Source organism: Petaurus breviceps, unplaced genomic scaffold (genome assembly GCF_028583685.1).
Source record: "Petaurus breviceps papuanus isolate PSGF00001 unplaced genomic scaffold, PetGlider_PUasm1.0 582, whole genome shotgun sequence".
In the NCBI taxonomy this organism is placed as follows: Eukaryota; Metazoa; Chordata; class Mammalia; order Diprotodontia; family Petauridae; genus Petaurus; species Petaurus breviceps.
Window position 1 is genome coordinate 4144418 of NW_027186390.1, and position 23096 is coordinate 4167513.

At 37.4% G+C, this 23096-nt stretch overlaps 1 long non-coding RNA gene across 1 annotated transcript in view; it reads right to left on the bottom strand.

The window, feature by feature from the left end:
• The window catches only part of LOC138173429 (uncharacterized), a 41094-nt gene extending 22502 nt beyond the window's left edge, over window positions 1-18592 (bottom strand). The window contains exons 1-3 of the long non-coding RNA XR_011171387.1: window positions 17793-18592; window positions 14175-14318; window positions 12028-12092 (exon numbers count right to left, since the gene is read on the bottom strand). This is a non-coding gene — a long non-coding RNA (uncharacterized lncRNA). The remainder of the gene's footprint in view (window positions 1-12027; window positions 12093-14174; window positions 14319-17792) is intronic.
• Between the last annotated feature and the right edge of the window lie 4504 nt (window positions 18593-23096).

The window sequence follows — 23096 nt, forward strand, 5'->3', positions numbered from 1 at the left end:
GAGGAAGGAAGGCAGGAGGGAAGGAAGGAAGGAAAAAAGAATCTATTTCTCAGTCTCCTGGTGTCATACATTACCCTTAATATTTTGTTTACGGTCTTTCCATTTTTCTTTAATTTTATGTCACACCCCACATTCTGTTTACTACTCCAGTTCCTTCTCATGGTTTGGAGGTGATCCTCCAAAGGCTATGTCAGAGGAATACAAGCTCTGACAAGTCCTACAAAGCTTCAGTGCAGACCCAATGAAAAACGAGATTCAAGGAAGTTTGGAAAGGCTCATCACCAAATGGGTCAAGTGAAATCAATAAACATTTATTAAGCACTTAGAATGTGCCAGAAATTGTGTGAAGCTCTGGGAATACAACACAAGCAAAAATGAAAGTACCTACCCTAAAGAATCTCACATGGAGTGTTGAATTCTATAGTCACAGCAACTCCTAAAGACTATCTACATAGGGGCTTGGTGGTCTGTATCACCAAGATACAGGCCTATGAAAAATCATGGTTCCTTGAAATAGTGAAGGAAGTTTAATACTTAGATATAATATGACAGTAATGAGTTCCAGCAGCATTTCATACTGCTATCAGGGTATGTTAGGGATCTCTGACTTAGGATACAACGGTGAGGGAGAGAGGTCTGACTTAGGGATGGGATTTCAGTAATAGACCTGCCAGTGACAAATTGAATGAAACATTTTGGTGAATACATGGATTTAAGTAAACTTGTCTGGGTGTAGGCATTCTAATCTCAGTTCCTAACACATCATCCCTTAACCACTTGGGATGTTTTCATTGATTTTTTGATTCAATTCTTTTTTTTTCCCCAAAGGACCTGCAGACCCATGATTTCATCATCAGTATGAAGTTGTAAGCTTAAACTTCTGGCAAGGATCTTCCCCTCCCAATCCAGGTCACACCATTTTTTATTTTGTTTTTTTAACACTGCATTTGTAGGCATATATAAGTGTAGATAGAGGATTTTAAGCTGCTAGGTGGCACAGTGGTTAGAATGCCAGGCCTGGAGTCAGGAAGACTCATCTTCTTGAGTTCAAATCCAGCCCCAAACACTTGCTAGCTGTGTGACCCTTTCCCTATATTGAAATGCTCCTCTTCCCAGGGAAATGGTTAGTCCTGGGTTAGGGAAGATAAAATGGATAAATGGATAAAATGTGATAATTATGCAGTTCAGTTGGAGTGCTCAAGTGGAACACTTACTATGTACCAAGTCCTATACTGAGCATTGGGGATATCAATACAAAAGAAGACAATCTCTGCCCTCAGAAAACCTATGTTCTAATAGGAGACAACACACATAGAAGGGTTTGGCAAGAGATTGGATAGGAAGAACAAGGTGTTCAGAATTAGATCAAAAGGAAAGAAGCACAGTAATAAGATGGATGCCAAAGTCCAGAAATTCAGAAGTCACAGAGGGAGAGTGAAGACGAGACCTGGTTGTCTGAAGAGACCAGCAACTTGGTTTCTGGAAGTCCCTGTGAGTGTGGATGGCAAAGGATGGGGTTTCCTAAGGAACGATAATATGCAGTGCAATGTTACAGACCATGATAATTTTCTGGGGGCCCCTGGATGTTATAATAGATTATTTCTTTGTCTAAGTTTATATCGGTACTGTTTCTCCCATTGCTAATTTTGATGTCCAACCATAAGTGGTATGAGAGTTAAAAATGCTGCTCATAGCTGGGGTGTTTAGGAGCATAAATAGAGTTCAAGTCATCCTTCTGCTCATCAGGAGATCAACAAATCAGAATGTTCATTCCAGACTGCAGGAGACAAATGACAACAAAGACAGTAGACCATCTGTGCCTGGACACTATACTCCAGAGGGGAGACTTGTGTAGCACTAACAGCTCAGATACTCAGGGAAGGATGGGGAGAATAACACAACAGCTCCAGCTCAGTGACTATTTCACCTCGGGATCAGGCACACTGGTCCAAAGCGACTCTTATTACTCTGAGGAATTCTTGGTGGTAGGGATGGGTAATGGGGTAAAAGTATCATAAAATTAGATTTAGAGGTAAAAGGGGCCTTGGAGGCCACCTAGTCCAAACTCCTGGTATTACTAATTAGGAAACTAAACTCCATGGAGGTTACATGACTCACCGAAGGTCACACAACTAGCAACTGTGCATACCCAGGGCATGCCTTATCAGGGAGGGTTCATCTTGGGGATGTCACGTGTTTATTAGCAGTGCAAGATAATCCTGGGTTATTTCTGTCTCTGAGAATTTGGGATAGCTGCTACTGCCCATCACTGACAGACTGGTGAGGATTTTTAGAGGATAAACCACGTTTGGTACCAGGCAGAGTCTTCCTTAGGAAATAATAACATTAAATTAACTAAATTATTAGCCCTCAGAAAAGGAAGGAGTAATTGGGGACAATGTATCCCATTCAACCAACATCACTAGTTAAACTCAAGTTTATCCCACTCTAATGATGATGGTGATGAAAATAATCATAATAATGATAACATTTATGAAGTAATTTACAGATATTAACTCATTTGATCCTCACAAGAACCCTGCGAAGTTAGGTTCTTTTTTTTGTTTTGTTTTGTTTTGTTTTTACCAATTTACCCCATTTTACCAATAGGGAAATAAAACACAAGGTCTCATAATTAGTAAGTGTTTGAGGCAGGATTTGAACTCACATCTTCCTGACCCCAAATCTTTCAATTTACCCATCGTGCCACCTGTTCAAAAGTACCTCAATGACTCTCTAATATATATTATCTATTACAAATTACCTTTTCCACAACCATTCCCTATGCTCTGTGAAATCTCTTCATCCAATTATCCCTCTTCACTTCAAATTACATAGGTCACTTCCTAGGCAAAACAGCAATTTCTTATTGAGGTTTCCCAAACATTTCCTTCCTCTTCCAAAGGCCTCCTAAAATTACTCTTCTCCTACAACCAATCTAAATGTATATAAAACATTTGTTCTCCTGCCTAACTCCCTGTCCCACACCTCACTGCTAAAACCATGAACTTCTCCATAAGGTATGTATTTATTTAATTAGATCAGAACTCTACGTGCACTAAAACAGTCAGTCAATTAAGTGAAAAATTATTCCAGATGACTGCTTGGTGTCCTATAGCTAGGACAGCTAATTGGTTAAATTTTCCACTGTTTATCCAATTATGCTTGTTGTGTATTAAAACATTTATTCTATACCCATTTTCATTGATATTATTAATTTTAGACTATGTTACTGGAAGGTAGGCCCCATGTTTATTTGATTTTATTCAGGGTCACTTGTTTGTAAATGTTTAATAAACACATTTTATTATGGTGGAGCTATAAACTAGATAGTTTATATCTCCAAAGCAACCTGGGCATGATACTTTCAGAAATCTATGTTATATCACTGGGAATAGTACAAAGAGATTTCAAGCATGCAAAACTAAGAAGAGCTAGAAAGGACATTAAAAACCAGAGACATAACTAACCATTTTGACTTCTGTGGCAACAGCACAAAATTAATACTAGGTAATACCATAGCATAAAATCTACCTTCAATAGGGGTGGCTAGGTGGTGCAGTGAATAGAGCACTGGCCCTGGAGTCAGGAGGGCCTGAGTTCAAATTGAGCCTCAGACACTTAACACTTACTAGCCATGTGACTTTGGGCAAGTCACTTAACCCCAATTGCCCTCCAAAAAGAAAAGAAATCTACCTTCAAATCAACCTTTTAAGACAAATCCATCTGAAAGTAGAAGACAAAGGAATAAAGACTTTGGGATCAAAGACCCGGGTTAGGAGAGAGACCCTTGAACACCAGTTATGAGTCTGAGAAAAATCCTAATACAATTTCAAGATATGGTACACATGTGAAACTTTGTTCGGACTAATTGGAAATGTGATATTTTTATTTCTTGATTAATAACTTCAAAATATGTTTTCAAAATATCTCTTATGACTTGTAGTTTCATCCCAAGTAAAGAAAATATGAAAAGCCTTATGGTCTGAAAAGTGATCCATAGAGGGCACATATTCTGGTACTTTGAATTCCCTCCATATCATTGATATAATCTTTGTTATCCTCTTTCCACTCTCTACCACATATCTTATTCTTTAATTTTTTGATTGAAATGATGTAATATAAAAAATCATTGGCTACATATAAATCAATTGTCTGTGACATGTAACAGGGAAAAGAAAACATCAAGATTGCCAATAACAGGCACTCAGTCTCATAAAACTTGTAATCAACTTCCAAACCAAGGCGTAAACTGTAATATATTGCTACAGACATGTAACAATAATAAACTATTTGAATTGCACCTTCACATTCTAGGTCGTTAATAACAAATAGGCAAGAAAAAATTTTTGACAGTCATTCATTTTAATGGGTGTCTGCTAGTTTGCCAGATTGTATCATCTAACATTATGGAATATAACCTTATTCTTGGAAGGATGTGAAAACACAGTGGGCCCCTAACTGATGTCAGTAAGAACTCTGCCTCCAGAAGGTATACAGAAATATGAATTGTATGGGCGATAGTTTATTTTGCATTTGTCTGCTACAAGAAATATTTTTCTTCACCTTCAGGTTGTTTTTTTTTTAGTTTTGGTTTGACTTTTTTTTTTTTTTTTTTTTTTTTAGGGGGAAGGCAGGGCAATGGGGGTTAAGTGACTTGCCCAAGGTCACACGGCTAGTAAGTGTGATCAAGTGTCTGAGGCTGGATTTGAACTGAGGTCCTCCTGATTCCAGGGCCGGTGCTCTATTCACTGTGCCACCTAGCTGCCCAAGTATTATATTTTCAATCCAGGGGAAAACTCAGGTAAGATTAAAGCAATGTGATCTTGAGACAACACAAAGTTAAATGCAGGATTGGGATTACAGAATTATAACTGAAATGAACCTGGCAGGTCATCTAGTACAATTCCCTTATTTCACAGATAAGGAAATTTAGAATCCAAGAAAGTAAGTTGCTTGCCCAAAGTCACCTGGATCATAAGTAGAAAAGTCAGGATTCAAACCCAGCACTTCTGGCTACAAATCAAGCATTCTTTTGGTTGAACTTTATTGCCTTTAACCAATTATGTTTCACCTCTTAATTCCTTTCCACTCATATTCCAGCTACCACCATTCATACCCTCATCATCTGACATGTGAATCATTATAACAGTCTCCTAAATGCCTTATCTTTTCCTGCCCAATTCATCTTCCATGCAGCCGTCAATGTGTTATTCCTAAAGTATAGGTATGATCATATAACTGTACTTCTCAATAAACTCCAGGATCAAACAGAAACTTTTCTATTTGGATTTAAAGCTCTTCACAACCTCGCTCCAACTTGGGCTTATTAGGCATTACATTATTCACATACGTGATAATCTAGTGGCCAGGGTGAGGAACCTGTGGCCTCGAGGCTACATATGGCCCTCTAAGTCCTCAAGTGAGCCCTTTGACTGAATTCAAACTTCAAAGAACAAATCACCTTAATAAAAGAATTTGTTCTGTAAAGATTGGACTCAAAAGTCACACCCAAGGACCTAGAAGGCCATATGTGGCCTTGAGGTTGCAGGCTCCACACCCCTAGCAGTCAAAATGGCATTCGTGCTGTTCCTCACATAAAATATTCTATTCTACCTCCTCTCTCCATTCCTCAAATGCTTTTCTTTACTGTCTGTAGTTTAAATGCTCAGTTCAAGCATCCTTTCTACATGAGGCCTCTCCAGATTCCCTGAGATAGTCATGCCTTTCTGTGTCCTGAAACAGCCTTGCATTTATTTTTTGATTATACTTATATGTATAATTAGTGTCTCCCATGATAGAATGTAAGCTCCTTGAGGGCAGGAACTGTTGTAATTTTATTTGTATGGCCAGCATCTAAGATAGTGCCTGACACATAGTAGGCACTTGGTAATTGCTCATTGACTGATTGATTGTGATCAATAAAGAAAACTAATTCAAGACATTTTATTCCTCCCCAACAAGGCTTCTTATGTTTTAAGAATTTTTTTCACTATATTAGATAATTACTTCTAATTTCCATTCTATTTTGCTCACATACATAGTCTAGTTGTTAGGTTTTTAACTCTCAAAATGCCTAGTCCTGAGACAAGACTAATGATAAATTAATTTCTGAGGGTACCATACATGACACTGCCTCAACATCGTTGGGGCACAGGAGTTGGGAGAACTATATTCTCATCTTTATTCTGCCTCTAAATAAATGACTGGCCAAATCTGCTGGCTTCTCTTGACCTCATTTTCCTCATCTGCAAAATGTGACCTTAAAGGTCCCTTTCTATAGAGAACAATCTCTATAGCATGGAAATATCCAAACCTCAGTCAATTTTCAATTTTTTGAGACAAAAAAGGGATAATCACCTAGATCATACACAATATCATTTTCTTCATAAACTTCAAACTTTTTCCTGATTAAACCTCTTACCTGTACTACCAATATATGGGAAAAAAAATATTTAAACTGAATTTTTATTTTTCTGCCTTCTCCACAGTCACCCTAATGAGATGTGATCAAGACCTGAAAGAGCCAAAAGGAAATTAGAAAATGGAAAACAAAGTAGAAGTAGGAAACTTTTTGTTGTTGAGTTGTTTTTCAATCATGTTCAACTCTGTGACCCCATTTGGGGTTTTCTTGGCAAGGATACTGGGGTGGTTTGCCATTTCCTTCTCCAGCTGTAACGGTAATGGGAATTTGAAGATCTTCCCTGCCCTTTAGTAGGCTGAATATAACCACATGGAGCCTGTGGTGGGAGAAGTTTGCTGAACGTGCAGGGCAGGAAGGGGTAGAACAGGAAATGAGTGAGAGCAGTTAGAACTGAGGGAGGAGAGTATATAGTAAAGGAGACAGCTAGGATTGCAAGTGTTTGTGAGAAGGTGTAACAGGGGGAAGGCTTTGGGATAGTGCTCTTCTTGTAGTGATAAGGTATATTAACTTCTTTGTTATGATGGATTTGGTTTTCTGGTATTGGTATTTGGCTTTCTGATGTTGAGATTTGGCTTTTGGGTGTCTGAATAAAAGTTTTTGCTTTTGTCTTCTATATGGAGAGTCTGTTATATTTTGCAATTTAGAACTATGCCAGCATATTAATAGTTGCCCTTGGTCCTGTGAATATTGCCTTGGCAATACAACAGTATATTTTGCAAATGAGGAAACTGAGAAGAACAGGAGTAAGTGACTTGCCAAGAATAACATACCTAGTGTCTGAGGCTGGATTTGAACTCAGGAAAATGAATCTTCCTGACTCTGTACCTACACTGTATCCATTGTGCCACCTAGCTGGAAACCTGGATAATCTACAAATTAGGCTTTTAGTTTCTTAATGACAGGTGATTATTTAATATCTCCAGGCATCTTATCTTGGGGTCTTGGAACTTGCTTTTAAAAAATTTTTCCATAATTATTTCAATATAATTTATCTCCTTTGAAATCCTATGTATTTTAATGTATTTATTTAAAAACATGATTTTTACAAGGAGTTCCTATGCTTCCTCATACTGCCAAAAGGGGCCATGACAAAAACTATAAGAATCCCTAGTGTAGATGATGATTGACTATATTTACTTCAACATATCAGTGGATCCATGATTTAATTTTTGTGGGGTATTATCACCAATTTTGTAGATGTTCTTCCCTTCCCCCTCCACATTTGCTCATCTTGAGTGATTCTTAGACATGTTTCTTCATAAATTCTCCATAAAGAATCTACCTAATGGCCTAGAAGCTTTTATTCAGTTCCTTTTTTTCCCCTAACCTAACCTATCTTTTAAAAAATTCAATAAAGACAAATCCACAGCTTCCCCAATCCAGAGTTTAAATAATCTGTCAAAAATGATTTCCTATTGTATAATTTATACTTCTTGACTTATTTTATAGCATCTAGAAAGTACCAATACCAAGTGCTTTTTGGGTTTAGCTCCCCTCCAAAGGCGAGCTGCATGTAAGAACAATTAAACCCATCTTGAACACAGAGGATCATGCCACCCAGATTTCCTCTCCTAACTAGGTATTCTTCATCATCCTACAAAGCTTTATCAAAGGCCCTGTTGCTCATGAGGCAACATAAAGTGAGTTAAGCAGCCCAATAGCACTATTCACTCAGGTTCAACTCTTAGCTGTACCCCTGAACCAACTGTTATATAAAGAATGTGGTTAAAGCACATCAACCAAACCCAGTTTGCCAAACTTTCCAATTAGGTTGCAAGTAGATATGGCCTCAGTCTCTGCCCTCTTACTTGCTTCCAGTCCAAACTATAAAAGACCTCCACAAAACAAAAGAACCCCGATTAGTGATAAATCCATAATGAGACCTGGTGTATGGTCAGGAAAAAGTGTCTCCTTACACGGAGAAGCATAGGAACCTGCTTCCAAGAGAGATGTAATAATATGGAATAGAAATGCTTTGGAGAGACCATGGAGAATGCAGATATTCTTTAACTGCCTCTAGTTTGACCACATAATTAGGAGAAGCCTTTTAAATTGGCTATGTAGGTGGAGCTGGAGGCAGCTTCAAAAAGGCTGAGTCAGCTTTGACTTGGAATTTTGGACATTCTTGATTCAGGTACCATTTTGTGTGATGTGGCTCGTTTGTTCACAACATTTAATGAGAGATGTACATCTAAAAGGAGAAGCCTTAGAGCCAGGGAGAAGCATCTTCCCTTTTAAGCTGTGTAGCCCTGTGAATGGGCTTTAGTCCTAGAGCCAGGTAGTCAGAATATGCCTGTGGAAGCATATTAAAACTTCCTTTCTAGTTCGATTGAAAATATTCAGAAGTAAATATTTCTCTATCTGAAGTATTTTCCAGATTTACCTGAAGGAGAGATTACGTTATTATTACTATTGTTATTATTGTTACTGCCAGGACTACTCATCAAATTTCTTAAAAAAAATAACACCTTCCACTAAAATCCTTTTTTCCCCTTTCTCTTAGGTCTTAATCCCTTTCTTTTTAGAAAGTGGGTAAAAGGTTAAGAATGAAAGTTAAGACCCTGGAAAATGAATGAAAGATGGTAACTCAATTTAGAGCCATAAATACCTCTTGTCTACTTAAGATGCTGGCCTCCCCTTTTACCCTGAAGGGATGATGGTAATGATCAGAGGGAGAAGGTCTCTTAAAATATTTCAGGTAATCTGTAACCACCTGTTGGGGAGAGCCCTTAAGGGGACTAGTCAAAGGATTGAGTGGTTTTTGGAAATTGCCCAAAAGCTAAGTGACTATGATTCTGGATTGATGAGGCAAAATAATTATGTTTACCTCACCCTAAATTGTATAACTATGTTTTATCATATTGTGAAATTTTCCTTCTTCTACAGTATTCCTATAAATATTACTTCAAAAATGTCTCATTTTAGAGAGAGACATCCAAGAACATAAAGGGACTATTTCTATTTAGACATTTTTCTCTCAAAGCAAAACAGTGATTGGGTTGGAATAATGCTAAATTAGTTTTTTAATTCCTGATAGACTTGTGTCTAAAATGCAGATTGCAGTACTAATATTCTTATAAATATTTTAAATAATGATCTCTTAATTGCCAAATCTTTTAGCCTTTTCTCAATTTTCATCCTTCTTTGACCTCTCTGAAGCCTGCTGATCACCCTCTTCTCTCTAAATCTCTTGAAATTTTTCTCTCCTGATTCTCATCCTACCTATCTGACCACTCCTTCTCAGTCTCCTTTGTAAGATCTTCATCTAAATCACACCTGCTAACTTCAGGAGACACTGAAGACTGTTCTGGACCCTCTTTTCATCTCCTTTATGCTATTTTCCTTGTGATCTCATCCGCTCCAATGGATTCAACTATTCACTGTGCTAATGATTCTTAGATCTATTTGTCCAGCACTAACCTTTCTCCTTACCTCTAGTCTTGTAACTACCTACACTTGCAACTACTAACTCATATCCAACTGAATGTTTCATAAATATCTACAATCCTAGTCCCAAAGCCCATTGGTATGGAACTCTATCCTCACTGGTGGAGATGAATGCCCTGCCCTGTATGAGGCAGAGTAGTGAGAACAGATATTCCTCCAGCCTTATTCAATATTCTTTTAGCACTTTTCAAGCTTCCATTAACTAGGGGTGCTTCTGGCTTCTAGCTTCAAGAGGGAAGATGGAAGAAGCCAACCCCACTTCAGGTTGCTGAAGGAAAAGACCCTGGCAAACCTGGAGAGGAGTGTGTAGTCTCCATCATATCCCTAGACCCAGTTTGCTATGATAGCAGCTTCTCTTGGGTGAGATCTAGGGTTCTCCCTTTTGGCTGATTTTAGTTTTACCACACTCAATAGCAGAGCCCCTTCACTCTGCATTATCTGACATATTCTCCTATACATTCTATAATATCTGTTTTGCTAGATAAATTGTTTTTCTTGGCTAATTGCTATATATGTGTTCATTGTGGAACTGTTATTTGGTGGGAAAGGGGTCAAATTTTGGATATAGAACTTGAGGTCCTCTATCCTCTCCAAAATTGAACAGCAATCAGAAGTTAGCTTGAACCTGATCGTGTCTCCTAGACTGACAATATTTAAGGGAGCAGACAGATTTAATTCTAGCCTGGTGTCTCCCCTCTCTGAGGAGAGCAAAGGATCACTGGTCCCAACTTACCACTTCCCTTCCTGGGAGGAATTAAAGTCTTTGTTGGAAAAGAGGGAGAGGAGGAGGGAGAAAAGGTAAGAGAGATGTATATCCTGCCTCCCTTCAAGCTATAGAAGGACAACTCACACTACATGTGGGGAGAGAGTGCCTAGGTACACTTCTTTTCTAAATTTTATTTATTTCATTCTGAATTTAAGAAATTAAAAAAATAAAACTATACTTAGCACCTAGCTGTACTTCCTTTTAAATTTTTATTTATTTTAAGAAATAAATAAAAAGACACTTCTTAAACTAAAAATATCCAAAACTTTATCTGAACTTCCACTTAGCTGCCAAATTGATCATCCTAAAGCACAGGTCTGACCATATTACTCCACCCCAAGCCCTATTCAATCAACTCTAGTGGCTCCCAATTACCCCAAGATAAAATATAAAATGTTCTGTCTATTAAAGCTCTTCAATACCTGGCCTTTTCCTGTCTTTCCTTATTTTTACCTTCTTTTATTTTACCTTTTTTTATTACTATTTATTTTACCTTTTCCTATCTTTACCTTATTCTCCACATATTCTGTCTATCATGCATTCTCCAAATTCAGGGACAATGGCTTTCTTGCATCCTCACAAATATAATGACCCTCTATCTCCAGACTCCGGGAATTTCCCTGGCTGTCCCCCATGCCTAGAATCTTTCCTCCTCCGATCTCCTCCACTAGACTGTGGAATCCTTGAGGGCAGGTTTTTTTTTGTTTTGTTTTGTTTTTGTTTTCTGCCTTTCTTAGTATTCCTAGTGCTTGGCAATAGAAGGTGCTTAATAAATACTTGCTGACTTGACTTGTTTAATTGAACAGCTGAGAGACAGGACTTAACCCCAGGTCTTCTTGCCTTGGGGTCCACTTTACATATCCATTATGCCAATTTCTTTTTTTTGTTTTTATGGTGTAGTGAAAAGAATACTATAGTGAACCAGGGTGTCCTGACTCTGCCACTCACTACATTTGTATATATCTCTTTACATCTCTGGGTCTCAGTTTCCTTATCTATAAAATGAGGAGTGGGGAGGCTGTCCTAAAAAAGACCACTAAGGCTGTCTTCAATTTTATGTTTATGATTCATATACGATTCCCCATACAGATGAAATCTATCAATGCTTCCCTAAGCATAGAGTTAGGCTAAATGAGGACAGAAACAAGAGAGGACTCATACATGAATAGAAAAATTGTATAAATGACTGGCTCAGGTAAACATTACTACTGAGTGAAACTACCCATTTTTCAACTCACAGGCATTTGCATATTGTAACTGCTTCTTCTGCAAATGTTTATGATTTGATCCAAGGTGACATTCACTGCCTCCTTTGCCCAGTAACACACCTTAAGGCATAATAATAAAATCTCTTTAGCACATACCTGACTTTAAGAATACCTCAACCTACCTAAAAACCTCTTGAGTCCACGATGGTAAAAGAGATGTTCTTCTTGTAAAATGTCATACAGACTCCTATTTGGATAGAAAAATAAAGAATTTAAGATTCAAGGGTTCAGACACTGAACATCAGCTGAGTTGTAATCTCGGTTCTGCCATGAAATCTCCATGTGACTTCTATTAGTCACTTTATACCCCCGCTCCCTTATTCCCTTACCCAAATCCTACAGTAGAAAATAGAAATAACAGTTAGTGATAAGGCTACAAACATTTAACTACTTCAATAATATTTTTCAAAAACTTTTTTAATCAAGGATGTGGAATTATTTTAAACATTGGCTCATCATCAATCAACCAATCTATCCATAGGAATTTATTAAATGCTATCTGTGTGCCAGGCATTGTGCTAAGCACTGGCATACAAAGAAAGGCAAAAACTGCTGCTACCCTCAAGACAATCTCCAGGGGAAGTTTCCAACAGAAGATTAAAAATCACCAAAAACAAATGAGTACAGATATAGATAAATAAATAGATAGACAGACAGACAGACAGACAGACAGACAGACAGACAGACAGACAGATAGATAGATAGATAGATAGATAGATAGATAGATAGATAGATACATTCAAACATGCATGCCTGTTTTAAAGTACCTGATAACCTTTTATTGTTAAGCACAAAGCATTGTCCAAAAAAAGGAGAAAGTGAAAGATAAGAAAGGCAGGAATATACTGGGAAAGTTCTCCTTTAGGAATCCCTTGTATCCTGGGCTCTTTCTAATCATCATAACCCCTCTCTAGGTGTGAATCCATAAGCATATGAAAGCCTGTCATGCCAGTGCGTTTCCTATACCTGCCACAGTGTGAAACCCCTATGTTTCTGGCCCTGAGGAGAAGTTCGCTTTCCTTGCAGCAAGATAATGTTTTAAAAAGCTGACTTTTAAACCTCTTACTGAATTTTTTAATGGATTAAATTCATCATGTCACCAGCTGCTGTGCAGCTAATAGAGCCATAAAACACTGTATTAAAGGATTACCCATGCAAAATTTCCTCTTGTGCTAATGTGAATTTTAATACTTTTAACATTTAGTTGAGATGGGAATGTCCAAGAACAGCTTGTTCAATAGGTTGTTCTATAAAATTAAGTTCTTCAGCTCATCAGAAATGCCAGGACTCCATTAAGTTAAAATTTTACAGAGAGGCTAAGATGATTCACTGTATAGCATTTGTGAGGAGGGAGACAACATCTGCTTCTCCATTAATGTGTGTATGTATGTGTGTGTGTGAAAGAGAGAAAGACAGAGAAAGAGATTGAGGAGAGAGAGAGAGAGAGAGAGAGAGAGAGAGAGAGAGAGAGAGAGAGAGACCTAAAGAGACAGAGGCAGCAATGGTGACACAGGCAGACAGAGACAAAGAGAGGCAAAATAAACATAAATCCCACCCATAAGTTTAAGGGAAATGGACTGAAGAGATGAGAATGCTAACATCAAAATTGTTGAGATCAATATACCCAGCCTGACAATGGTTATAATTATTTAGGCCATATAAATTTATGTCCTCTCAAACATCAGTGGCCAGAAGATTAAAAAAAATAAACTTACAGCACCCAAAATGCTAATTCTGCAAAATTATGGATATCATATTTTGCATAGATCTCCCTGTTACATCCCTTGTCTGATGTTTATTATCAGAGGATCATTGAACAGGATTGTTTCTGTTGTTATATCTTCCAAGGAATCTTGGATCATTTTGATATATGGATAAAAGGTATTTTATTATATCTCTGTAGCAAGAAAGTATGTTACAAAGCCTTAAAGTCATCAGGGAACCTAGAAATCATCTTATTTCAAACTCTTCGTTTTCAGCTGAGCAAACCGAAGATCATAGAGCTCTTGCCTATCTTTGACCTAAGCCTCCTGACCTCTAGTCCATTACCCTTTCTATTATACCATGATGCCTCCCTTATATGTGTATAAATATATTTGGATCACTTTGCACATATGAAAGAACACTGTACCTAAAAAAAAATAAGATAAAAGATCAATACACAAATATTACAATAGCTCAATGCATATATCAGTGTCACATTGAGCAGCTTCAATAAAGATAAGATATCTTATAGAAAAAGTATTATACAATAAATTTTAGAACTCACTTAAATTCCAGCTTTCCAATATCCACGAGTTTGGCCACCATTTGGGAATACAGTATTTAAGATGAAATTTTGTTTTCTCAGATTACCCCCTCTTTTGCCTCTCTGAATAACCTCTATCCTCCAGGTCCTAAGCATTGTGGTTACCTGTGATTCATACACATGAAAAAAAATGTCCTTATTTACTGAAGCAATTGCCTGTCTAAACAAGTCTTTGAAAATAACACACAGATTCTTTAATGTTGTTCAATCATTGGACTGTATTTAGTCATAAAAGAAGACTCCAAATTCTCATCCCAACTAAAAGGGACCATTAGCATGTACCCTGTCTTATTTAAAATACAACGAAAGGATGATCCATTTTAATGGAAATTCTCCAAAGCCAATGTTCCTCGCCCCAGCTGAATTTTGTCCCTAGCTCCATATTTTGTACTGTGTATGTATTACTGTTCTGAGAGCCTGTCATTTCTTATCAGAATGAGAAAGGCTAAAGAGATAATATTTCAATAACATACTGGCCTGATCATAAAATAACTCAATGGAAATGTGTAAGTGCCTCAGGCGGCTCAGCAGGATAGTCAGCAGTCAGATGATTTCTATTCTGGGTGTTTTTTTTTATGGTTACATTTTCTGTTATATCAGACATACCCTCAAGTCTTAGTTATGCTTTTATTCAAAGAGGAGAAACCATGGTATAAAGACCTACAAAACTTATTATGATATATTACTGTAAAGAAATAAAAGTGGGTGCCACAGTAGCATATTGATAAGGACAGGCCTGCCACATTAATTGACCTTTTTTCATCTCAACCACTGGGGCTGAGGCCTAAGCATCAAGGTTGCTAGGCAACGGGGTCACTGCTTTCAGGTCTTAAATGCACAACCTAGTCAAGAAGAAGATGATGTGATCTTCAGAAAGGGAGCAGATGTTTGGCAGTGGAAAGAATTTCAATATATATGCATGGGTTTCTTTATTCTTTACTTTCTTTCTTTTCTCTTTTTATTTATTTTCTTTCCTCTTTGCTTTTTAAATTTTTCCTCTTACTGGAGACTGAAATGTAAAATTTACTTTAGAAAAGGAAAAATGGGAAGGGGTTTGAAAGTTCTGATGATCAGACCAGGGCAGTGAAAGAATATAGGGAGAAAGTAGAGACAGGAGTTTCCTTGATTTACCGATTTACCCGAAGACATGATGCTTCAGTGTTTAAGCTGCTGATGGAGGTGACATAAAAACCTCATTCACGACACGTGTACACAGACATGTCAAAAATATTGATTGATCTTGGAAGATTAATTGAGAGGGAGGGGAAAGTCTGATTCCGAAGTGAGCTTTTACACTCTTTCATAAATATTACTGCATTCTGCCATGCTTAATGACAGAGCTTGAGGCAACCCAATAGCTCCTAAAGGTCAGCTCAGAGAAAAGTTCATTCCTTACCCCTCTCTCTGCGCAAAGGTTTGCCAAGTCAACACTTAAACTTTAATAAAGGGCACTGAACAAGAGCCTATTCCTCACCTGGAAATAAGCACACCATCCCTATGCAAATAGCATTTGCATGTGGCCCATAAGGAAGTGGGCTAGCCTCTGTTAGATCAGACAAATAGCATTTCTATGACAGCTTTTGTTTTACAACAAGAAACCTTCTATATTTAAATAAATGTCAGGAGTGAGGCAGAATTGTGAATTTCCCATTTCATAGTCTTTGTTCACCCTAGAAATATGACAGCTGTTTTATGTTACCTTGTTTCATGGCATACTCTGCCTATGTAGTGAAATCTCTTGGAAGAAGCCAATGTTCCTTATTACCTAAATTTCAATCCTCTCTACTGGTGGTGGGAAGAGGGGAGTTGTTTGGAAGGGGTATGTGTGTGTGTGTGTGTGTGTGTGTGTGTGTGTGTGTGTGTGTGTGTATCTCCATGCATGTGTTACTCTGTGTTGGGAAGAGGAAGGGAAAAGGGAAGGGGCAAATGAGTACCACCTATTGGGAAAAAATTGGAATTATGGTTGTCAAAAGCAGAAACTAGGTTTTTCCCAGCTTTCCTTCCTGTTCCCCCCCCCAGGTATGATGTAAGATCTTCTGCATCCCACCTGATTTCAACCCCCAGCAGTTAGGCAGAGATTCTGGCTCATATAAATAGCAATGAAGTAGTCAGGGAACAGGTCATGTGCCAAGGGACTGAGGGCTGTCAGATAACTATAATGATTTCTTTGGCCCTTCAGGGTGAAAAATTTACTTCATCCTGTTTTTGCCTGATATTTGCCATTTCTGTCTCCCTGAAGATAACTGTCATCTATAGATATGCTTGCTGTCTTTTTAAAGCTATGAGCACTGGAAGACCATAAAAAGGTAGTCAATAAAGCATCAGAAGCCAAAAATATATATATTGGTTGTCAAAATTCATATCTAAGACCCTAAAAATAAATCAAAGCTCAATTCTACTTAAATGGTCTCTTCTGAGTTATTCTGAACCTAATGCTCATTGGTTTGCAAGAATATGAAGCTAAGTTCTGCTACTCTTTATGTCCTAACCATTACTCCCAGAAGTTATGGGCAGGTCTGGAAGACAACAGAGGCCAGAGAGGGGGAAGGTAGGCTTTCCCATTGACACTCCTTAGAAAACCAGCCACTGATCCAAAAAGTCCCTGGGTTATGTCATGGGGATGGTTCCAGTAAGATTCCCATCTCCAAACTAATCGCGCAAAGCAGACTTTACCAATAGGTGAAGTAGACACTTGCCTTCCTAGGGTGGCTCAAAGCCTGAGAAGCTTATTACTAGGCATATTATACATAATAAAATCAGGAAGGTGAACCAGGATGAAGACAAAGACTTCATTCTCTCAACTTCTTATGTCTAGGCTCAGATTCACTTACATTACTTCTCCATGATTTTGTTCCTTCCCTTTAGTAGAATCTCCTCTCTCATTTTTGTACCTGTGTCCCCAGTGTCTGATACAGTATCTGGCACACAGTAGGTATTTAAACACTTTTAGGATTGATTTATCACTGATTGATTGACCCAAAAGGATTTTGAAGCTAAGGAGAGCTACAGAGCCCAGGTCCAGATAGGATTGTGTTGCCTTTGTTGGAAGGCAGCCTCTGAAATGACTTGAGGGGGATATAGTCTAGAAATCAGAAAGTAATGGAAGTTAAAGGGAACTTTCTAAGATAAAGGCTTGGATCATAAGAATGAATCCTACTAGCAGCAGGAAAAGAGACTAAATTTTTGTGTTCCCTAATCAGCTTTCTGGCCCTTCTGTCCTCCCAAAAAGCTTGCTCCCAGGAAGCAAAGGCTGAATGCTGTTTATTCCTTTCTTTAATTTCTAGACAACCAGGGATTCATACTCTAATGAATGGGTGTGTGGAGCTACAGCAATGGCTCTGGTATCTAAGCTGACATAAAGATGGCAGAGCCCAACTCTCCTTTTATGGGGAAGAAGAGGGAGAATTTTAGAAGAAGACTCTACCTGAAGCCTGAGACAGAGGTGGGGAGTAGCAGAGATGCAACACTAAGATGGGTATAATAGAGACAGTAAAATCCAAGTACAGAATAGACATGCCCAGGGATCATGATCCTGTGAAAGACATGTGACCAAGGAACACATGTGGAGGGCCAACTTACATCTCTGACACTACTGATGTCTTCTACTTCCATCGTCCTGCTTTCCCCATATAGCAGTCTTCCATGAGGAACAGACCCAACTGGAATTATGTGATTCTGTTTAGAATAAAGATCTTGAATCATAATCATCAACACATCATGATTCTTTGTGAATGGCTATAATGCAAATTAATATCCACTAGAGTTCCCAATTGGAACTATGTATATGTCCGTCCCATTAGCCTTTTGATCCTAAGTGAGGTTTAGCACGAGTTTATTACTTATCCTCAGCAAGGAAAACGGAATTTAAATTAAGCAAATAACAGGAAGTTAAGGGAGAATGTAGCACTTTGTTCCTAGGTATCAATATATTTTAAATCATATTTTTAATTGAAACATTCTTTTAAATGTCACCCAAATATCAGGCATCTAGGAAGTATAGTGGGTAAATCACTGGACTTAAGAGTCAGGAAGACCTGAGTTTAAATCTAACCTCTCACACTTACTAGTTTTATGACCGTAGCCAAGTCACTTAACCTCTCTCAACCTCAGGTCCCTCATCTGTAAAATGAAGATATTAATAGCACCTTCTTCCCAAGGTTGTTGAGGGGAGTCAATGAGATAATATTTGTAAAGCACTTTATATCTTAAAGAACTATATAAATTCTAACTATTATCATTTGTGACTAAATGGTATTTATGCTTGTTTGTGTATCCACATCTAGGGGATATTTCCCCAAATTGCACTCACAGTCATGGGTCAGATCTCCAGAGAAGAGGTGCTACAATTATAGAGTGCCCACTTCTGATACTACAGCTCAGGACCACATCCACCTACATGCACACCCCAGGGAAATTTACTTTCACAATCACTGAGTAGACATAGCTACCTCAAAGCAAAAGTATTTACAAACATGGTATAGTATGAACAGTAGCTACAAAATATTCCTCCCCATGAACCAAGAGACCACTATCCCACAAATACACACATTGTACATGAGAAGAGTGTGTTTCCACAAATCCTGATCCCAGGTACCAAAAGAGTATCTCCAGGGACATTTTTAAAATGAGAAGAGAGAGAGGGAGAAAGAGGATTACTGCTTTCCCCTTTGCCTCTGAAAGGAAGCCTAGTACAGTGGGAAGTGTAAAATTTGGAAACAGAGGACCTGAGCTGCAAACATATTTCTTCCACTCTCTACCTGTGTGACTTTGGACAAGTGACTTAACCTCTGTGTGCCTCAGTTTCCTATATGTAAAATGAAAGGGATAGATTTGATAGTCTTAACAATCCCATAGAGTTCTAAAACTATGAGCCAAAGATACTATGCTGGTGATTATTTACATTATTGTTATTCTGTATTTGAGACTTGTTTTCCTGTTATAAAAATCTTAATTGTTTGAATAACACATGAGCTAAGAAAACAATTACATACATCGTTTTGTTGAAAAATGAAGGGTGACAATCTTTTTGGTTTTGTTTTGAAAAAAAGAGGGGGCAGACATTGCTACCCACAGTTTGGAAGCAATGGAGAAAATAACTACAGTTTTCTCTAGGGATGTATGTGATGCCAATCCAATTAATGTGCTTTCCTTTTTGGTTTTTTGTAGATTTCATTTTATTTTGAAAATATTTTCCTCTAAACAAAACAGATATATTCCCAATAAATGTCCAAACAAATCACTTTGTGTTTTCTCCTTAAGGAGAAAAAAAAAGCCCAAATTTTCAGTTACTAGCAAAAAAGAGGGCTGTGTCCTTTAATGTTGGTCATGTGGCACTAACACTGACCGTTGCATTTGGCCACTTTTGCTGTGTCTCCACGTTGATTATGTTTACCTTTCTGGACTTTTGACACTGCTTTCCTCACTCCACATCACTCTGAATTCTTCATATTCATCATTCCACATTGCACAGTAATATTCTTTTATATTCATATGCCATAATTTGTTCAGTTAGGAGTTTGGAGGTATATACTTAGTTTCCATTTTTTGGTATCACAAATAAAGCTATTAACATTTTTGTACATCTGGGGTTTTTTTTCCTCCTTGCTGTCAATAATCTCCTCGAGGTACAATCCCAGTAGTGGGATCTCAAGGTCAAAGGATAAGCACAATTTTTTAACTTTTCTTGCATAATTCCCAATTGTTTTCCAGAGTGATTGGAAAATAGCCTATCTTCCCATAGCCTCTCTAATAGTGAGATTGCTCATCTTTTGAGATCGGTTTGGTAGATATGAAATAGGATTTCACTGTGTCATATTGTTGGTTTTTAATTTTTGTTGTTGAGTTATTATAGTCATGCCCAACTCTTTGTGAACCCATTTTGGGGTTTTCTTGGCAACAATACTGGAGTGGTTTGCCATTTTTTTTCTACAGATTATTTTTTATAGATGAGGAACTGAGGTAAACAGGGTTAAGTGATTTGCCCAGAATCATACTATTAGTAAGTGTCTGTGGATAGATTTGAACCTAGGAAGATCAATTTTCCTGACTCTTAAGCCTAGTGCTCTATCCACTGTTCCATCTAGCTGCTCTGGTACTTAATAAGTACTTGTTATTTGATTAACTGCTTAATTTTATATATTTATGTCAGTTTGCTATAGATTTTGGTTGAGAGATTTTATGTAAATATTTTCCCCATTCTCTAGTGTCTCTGTTCTAGCTATAATGTTTTTGTTCATTTCATTTATATGATCAAAACTGTCCTTTTTTGTCCTTGGAAATTTCTATTCCATGTTGGGGTCTACTAAAATAATTGAATAACAACAACTATCCCTTGACTAGTTAGTAATTCTTCCCCTAAACATAGTAGTAAAGGATATCATCTTCCATTCTTCTCTAATATTTTTTTTTAGTTTTGTGGATTTCTATATTTAGGTCAATTTGGAATTTGTTGTGTTACTTTATAGAGTGAATGATGCTGATATTAGTCATTTTTTTTTTGCCAAACTGCAGGCTAGTTTTCCCAGTGGTCCCTATTAAACAGATTTCCTTACCTGGTAGTTTGTGTACTTCATTTTACTGGATATCAGATAGGTGTGTGCATTTGTTTCTAGATATTGTTTATCTAATTAATTCCACTGATCTCCTTTGCTATATTTTGTCAAAACCAGCTAGTTTTGATGATTATTGCTCTGAAGTATAGTTTGAAATTTAGTATTCTAAGTCTTCTTCCTAATATAATTATTGTCATATCTCTTGATATTCCTAACCTTTTATTTCTCCAGATGAATTATGTAAAGTTAAAGTTTACCTTTGGTCATTTAGTTTGTATGGCACTAACTCTGAGGAGTAATTTGGACAATATTGCTGTGCTGTCACGAACCTGTCATGAACATGGAATATCTCTTCATTTATTTAGATCTTTTTAAAATTTCTATAAAATTTGTTTTATATTTGAATTTACATAAGTCCTCTATATGTTTTAGAAGGTTAATTATCAAATATTCAATTTACTTTGTTCTTAAGTTAAACAGAATCACTCTTCCTCCTGCACTGTGTTAGTAACATGCAGAACTGCTAATGAATTTTGTTGATTTACTTCCTGTTTTACTATTTTACTGAAGCTATTGTCTCAATGTTTTCAATGATTTCCCAAGTTTCTCTAAGGAAATGATCATATCATCTACAAATAGGGATGCTTTTGCCATTTCTTTACTAATTTCCCTGACTTCATTTTCTTTTTAAGTATCAAATAAGATATTAGCAAAAGGCTGCTGGGTAGCTAGGTAGCTCAATAGAGAAAGCATGGGGCCTGCAGTCAGAAAGGCCTGAGATGAAATCCAAACTAAGACCTTTACTAGCTGTGTGACCCTGGGCAAGTCACTTAATCTTGTTTGCCTCAGTTCCCTCATCTGTAAAATAATCTGAAGAAGGAAGTGGCAAACTGCTTCAGTATCTTTGCCAAGAAAACGCCAAATGGGGTCAGGAAGAGTCTGAAATGATTGAGTAACAACAACAAGGCTACTGGTAGCGTGGTAGACTGAATGCTGGACCTGATGTCAGGAAGACCTGAGTTCAAATCTAACCTCAGACGCTTACTAGCTGTGTGATACTGGGAAAATCAATCAACCTCTGTTTAACTTCATTTCCTCAACTTTAAAATGGGGATGATAGGGGCAGCCAAGTGGAGCAGTAAATAGAGCACCAGCCCTGGAGTCAGGAGGACCAGAATTCAAATCCGGCCTCAAACACTTAACACTTACTAGCTGTATGACTTTGGGCAAGTCACTTAACCCCAATTGTCCTGCCTTCCCCCCTCCAAAAAAAATAAAGTAAAATGGGAATAACAGTATATATACCTCACAGAATTGCTATGAGGATGAAATGAGGTATGTATAAAATGCACTTAGCACAATGTTTGGCACATAGTAGGTGCTATATTAATATTTATTTCCTTCCTTACCCCCTATAACTATATATTAAGAAAATAGTTTCTCTGATGAGGTTCTTTTCTTTCAGGAATACAAGGATAATTCAACATTATGAAAACTGTTGTGGGCAACCTAAACCTGTGATTTGATCAATGTGAAGAATTCCCTATGTGTAAATTACCACTACCTCTAATGAAAATCACTCACTCATCTGTAATTTATGGCTTAAGAGAATTGCCTTAGGCACTAAATGAAGAAAATTTACTATTATCACACTATTTTAAGTCAGAGGCAGTCTTGGAATCCAGAGGCTGGCTCTCTAGGATACTTTCCTGCTTCCCTAGGAAAATTATAAGTGTGAATTAAATTAATAAAAATATTTGTTACATGATGATATTAATAGGTGCATAGAGCCAACAACAAAATAGAATACTCATCTATGTTTAAAAAAAAAACAGAAAACATAGGAATAAAGGGGCTTCTTCTTATAATCAAAAATATCTCTTTAAACTCAAGAAGAGAACTATTTGAAGTTTTTCCAGTAAGATCAGTGGTAAAGCAAGGATACCTGCTGAATCAACTAGTATTTGCTATGGTTTCATATAGTATTCATAAATACTAATTATGGCAATAATACTAGAGTGAGAATTGGCAGGTTATGATTCACATTATTATGGACAATAGATCATATTTCTCTATTTAGTCAACAGCCTAATGTTTTGGAGTGTCACGGCAATAAAGGCACTTAAGGAATACTATGTGGCAAAATGTTTGTAAGGAAGGAGGGAAAGAAGGAAGGAAGGAAAGGAGGAAAGAAGGAAGGGAGGGAGGAAGAAAGGAAAGAAGAAAGAAAGGAATGGAGGAAGGGAGGAAGGAAGGCAGGAAGGAAGTCAGGAAGGAAGGCAGGGAGGAAGGAAGGAAGGAAGGAAGGAAGGAAGGAAGGAAGGAAGGAAGG